The sequence below is a fragment of the Schistocerca cancellata genome, unplaced genomic scaffold (genome assembly GCF_023864275.1).
Source record: "Schistocerca cancellata isolate TAMUIC-IGC-003103 unplaced genomic scaffold, iqSchCanc2.1 HiC_scaffold_850, whole genome shotgun sequence".
NCBI classification, from domain to species: Eukaryota; Metazoa; Arthropoda; class Insecta; order Orthoptera; family Acrididae; genus Schistocerca; species Schistocerca cancellata.
The window spans coordinates 225,001-230,000 of NW_026046861.1; the positions used below are offsets into that span (position 1 = coordinate 225,001).

Genomic DNA, 5,000 nt, shown 5'->3' on the forward strand with positions numbered 1-5,000 from the left:
AAACAGGGCTCCTCTCAGAATATAGGCGGTCCCTACCCCTCACAACGATGACGGTGGGAGGGCCGTTTTACGAGACCATTTCCTGCGGTGCCAACGCTGTCGTAGAGCCGATACTCCATCTTTGGTACAAGGCAATCATTCCGCTGTAAATCAGTACGTCACTCGTAGTTCAGTCACCTCACAGCACTGCTCAGTAAACTATGCAGGCCCACATAGATAGATTATGATAGATTATATACGCAAATGCCCCTATACATGCTGAACGTCCGTACACACAAAATGAACCACACGTCAGCCACACACTCTATCACACACTACTCTCTGCCTGTAACAGACACAGATACAACTACTAAGCACCAGCATGGACCAACGTCCGGTGCATCCTATCCGCCACAGTACACCAACTACGCTATGATAACCAGACCGGGAGGTCCAATCATAAAACAGAATACCCCACTCGTCCGACAACCACAATTGCTCAGAGAAGCCACCAACACCCACACATGTCCTACACAGGGGTGCACCCATCACCACCACACTGCCTCGTCTTACAGCACAAACACACTGGCAGGAATGAAACACACAGGTCTGCCGCAACCACAGACACGGCTCGCCCCCTCTCACTGGCGAAAAGCGCATCCCGACGTGACATAACTCCTTTGACACACTGACGCTGCCTCGGGCATCCACGTCCTACGGTCGATATCAACGAACCTCCCCCCCCCCCTCCCCCCCACAACACGCCATCCCATACCACATTGTGTACCGTACCCAAACCTAACGTGTACTGTACTACAACGCAATGTGTACCATAACACAACCCAGTTTGTACCTTAACCTAACCTATGTCACCTTAACCTAACCTATGTCACCTTAACCTAACCTATGTCACCTTAACCTAACCTATGTCACCTTAACCTAACCTATGTCCCCTTAACCTAACCTATGTCACCTTAACCTAACCTATGTCACCTTAACCTAACCTATGTCACCTTAACCTAACCTATGTCACCTTAACCTAACCTATGTCACCTTAACCTAACCTATGTCACCTTAACCTAACCTATGTCACCTTAACCTAACCTATGTCACCTTAACCTAACCTATGTCACCTTAACCTAACCTATGTCACCTTAACCTAACCCATCTTGCACCTTAACCTAACCCATCTTGCACCTTAACCTAACCCATCTTGCACCTTAACCTAACCCATCTTGCACCTTAACCTAACCCATCTTGCACCTTAACCTAACCTATGTTGCACCTTAACCTAACCTGTGTTGCACCTTAACCTACCTCAATTTGCACCGCAATGTAACGCAATTTGCACCGCAATGTAACGCAATTTGCACCGCAATGTAACGCAATTTGCACCGCAATGTAACGCAATTTGCACCGCAATGTAACGCAATTTGCACCGCAATGTAACGCAATTTGCACCGCAATGTAACGCAATTTGCACCGCAATGTAACGCAATTTGCACCGCAATGTAACGCAATTTGCACCGCAATGTAACTCAATTTGCACCGCAATGTAACTCAATTTGCACCGCAATGTAACTCAATTTGCACCGCAATGTAACTCAATTTGCACCGCAATGTAACTCAATTTGCACCGCAATGTAACTCAATTTGCACCGCAATGTAACTCAATTTGCACCGCAATGTAACTCAATTTGCACCGCAATGTAACTCAATTTGCACCGCAATGTAATGCAATTTGCACCGCAATGTAATGCAATTTGTACCGCAATCTACCCCCACATTGTGCCTTAACCTAACCCACGTTGTGCCTTAACCTAACCCACATTGTGCCTTAACCTAACCCACATTGTGCCTTAACCTAACCCACGTTGTGCCTTAACCTAACCCACGTTGTGCCTTAACCTAACCCACGTTGTGCCTTAACCTAACCCAAGTTGTGCCTTAACCTAACCCAAGTTGTGCCTTAACCTAACCCAAGTTGTGCCTTAACCTAACCCAAGTTGTGCCTTAACCTAACCCAAGTTGTGCCTTAACCTAACCCAAGTTGTGCCTTAACCTAACCCAAGTTGTGCCTTAACCTAACCCAAGTTGTGCCTTAACCTAACCCAAGTTGTGCCTTACCCTGCTCTGTAATTGGCATATGACACGTTACATTAATGTATTGTCCAACCGCAACCCGCTCAGAATGTTGTGTACACAGCTACGTGTCATCTCCCCATAACAGCTGCATTGCAGTGTGGTACGCCATAGAGACGTGTGGGAGTAATGGACGCAGTGGATGGCGATCAGCATGAGCCGTCTGTTCATGTAGTGGCGCGTGTATGCAGACGTAGTAGTCTCTTCTCACACAATGTGATAGCACGGTGCCCCGCGTTCCACATCTGCGACATGCTACAGAGGCCGGTTGACAGTTGGTCGCGCAATGGACATCGCATACGTACGGGGGCACCTTCCACGTGCCCTCTAGTCGGGCACATTTTGTTGCGTGGATGTGAGCGGATGTAGTGTGTCTTGACACCTGACAGGCAGGCATGCAATAATAGTTGACTTTGCAAACGGGGATGGACGTGTACGTTTACTGGTGACGTTACGCAAATGAACAACTGGTAACCCGTTGTGGTGCGGTTGTCCTTGCTGGAGGTACATCTGTGAGGGCAACGATCGGTACAGCTACGAAGCGGTCCCCACCATACCAACGAACGTGAATGTGAATCTGGGTGTGAAGCGATACGCGGCTGTGGGTGGGTGGGACTGTCCCCGGCCGGTGAGGGGGGGCCGCCCGGCGTGCTGGCCGCGCGGTGCGTGGGCGCACGCGCTACAGCCGGCTGGTGGGGGCGCCCAGTGGCAGGCGCGCCGGCCGACGGACGCGGCAGGCGGCGCAGCTGCGCGCCGGGGCACCCTGCGCGCGGCGCCGTGCAGCCAAAGTGGGTCCTCGCCGGCCCGGTGCGAAGCGCGGTGGACATCTGCAGTGTGCTGGTCCGATTGAGGACTGTGTGCGTTGAGGATGCGCCGCCGCCCGGCACTCGGCGCCGCGACGCCGTCTGCTGCTCGGTCGCCCCAGCGGTTCTCGCTGGTGGTTTGTATCGCAGTTGTGCAGACGTGTTGGCACGTGCGCTGTGCTGGGAGAGTTCGCTTCGGCACCCACGTGGGGCCTTTGCCCTTCTGTGGCGCTGGCGTTGGAGCTGCCGGTCACCGTAGGTGGCGCGTGTTGTCTCCCGCCGGCAATGCCACGACAGCACGCTCCCGGGCCTCTGTCGGCAGCGGCAAGCTCAGTTGGGAGCACGGGTGGTCGCACCTAAAGCGTCTACTCGCCTAACTCCGGGCGATTGCGCCTCTCTCGAACCCGACCAAGTACTTAGGACGGCGCTGCGCGCCGCCGGGACCTGAGAGGGTTTCGAGGTGTATTGTGCAGGGGAGCTCAGCCTCCTCCTGTTTGCAGAATAATTGAGCGGACGCTTGCGTGTTCGCGCGGGCCCCTGGGACACACTCCCGGGCGGCCGGCTGCTCAGCTCTAGTTGACGCAGCTCCCTGGTTGATCCTGCCAGTAGTCATATGCTTGTCTCAAAGATTAAGCCATGCATGTCTCAGTACAAGCCGCATTAAGGTGAAACCGCGAATGGCTCATTAAATCAGTTATGGTTCCTTAGATCGTACCCACGTTACTTGGATAACTGTGGTAATTCTAGAGCTAATACATGCAAACAGAGTCCCGACCAGAGATGGAAGGGACGCTTTTATTAGATCAAAACCAATCGGTCGGCTCGTCCGGTCCGTTTGCCTTGGTGACTCTGAATAACTTTGGGCTGATCGCACGGTCCTCGTACCGGCGACGCATCTTTCAAATGTCTGCCTTATCAACTGTCGATGGTAGGTTCTGCGCCTACCATGGTTGTAACGGGTAACGGGGAATCAGGGTTCGATTCCGGAGAGGGAGCCTGAGAAACGGCTACCACATCCAAGGAAGGCAGCAGGCGCGCAAATTACCCACTCCCGGCACGGGGAGGTAGTGACGAAAAATAACGATACGGGACTCATCCGAGGCCCCGTAATCGGAATGAGTACACTTTAAATCCTTTAACGAGTATCTATTGGAGGGCAAGTCTGGTGCCAGCAGCCGCGGTAATTCCAGCTCCAATAGCGTATATTAAAGTTGTTGCGGTTAAAAAGCTCGTAGTTGGATTTGTGTCCCACGCTGTTGGTTCACCGCCCGTCGGTGTTTAACTGGCATGTATCGTGGGACGTCCTGCCGGTGGGGCGAGCCGAAGGCGTGCGACCGCCTCGTGCGTGTTCGTGCGTCCCGAGGCGGACCCCGTTGAAATCCTACCAAGGTGCTCTTTATTGAGTGTCTGGGTGGGCCGGCACGTTTACTTTGAACAAATTAGAGTGCTTAAAGCAGGCAAGCCCGCCTGAATACTGTGTGCATGGAATAATGGAATAGGACCTCGGTTCTATTTTGTTGGTTTTCGGAACCCGAGGTAATGATTAATAGGGACAGGCGGGGGCATTCGTATTGCGACGTTAGAGGTGAAATTCTTGGATCGTCGCAAGACGAACAGAAGCGAAAGCATTTGCCAAGTATGTTTTCATTAATCAAGAACGAAAGTTAGAGGTTCGAAGGCGATCAGATACCGCCCTAGTTCTAACCATAAACGATGCCAGCCAGCGATCCGCCGCAGTTCCTCCGATGACTCGGCGGGCAGCCTCCGGGAAACCAAAGCTTTTGGGTTCCGGGGGAAGTATGGTTGCAAAGCTGAAACTTAAAGGAATTGACGGAAGGGCACCACCAGGAGTGGAGCCTGCGGCTTAATTTGACTCAACACGGGAAACCTCACCAGGCCCGGACACCGGAAGGATTGACAGATTGATAGCTCTTTCTTGATTCGGTGGGTGGTGGTGCATGGCCGTTCTTAGTTGGTGGAGCGATTTGTCTGGTTAATTCCGATAACGAACGAGACTCTAGCCTGCTAACTAGTCACGTGACATCCTTCGTGCTGTCAGCGATTACTTTTCTTCTT

General features: G+C 52.4%; 1 non-coding gene across 1 annotated transcript in view; it reads left to right on the forward strand.

Annotated features, from left to right (window-relative positions):
- Positions 1–3,510: 3,510 nt before the first annotated feature.
- Positions 3,511–5,000, forward strand: part of LOC126147261 (small subunit ribosomal RNA) — a 1,909-nt gene continuing 419 nt past the window's right edge. Inside the window, exon 1 of the ribosomal RNA XR_007530122.1 lies at positions 3,511–5,000. This exon is cut by the window's right edge and continues 419 nt beyond it. This is a non-coding gene — a ribosomal RNA (small subunit ribosomal RNA).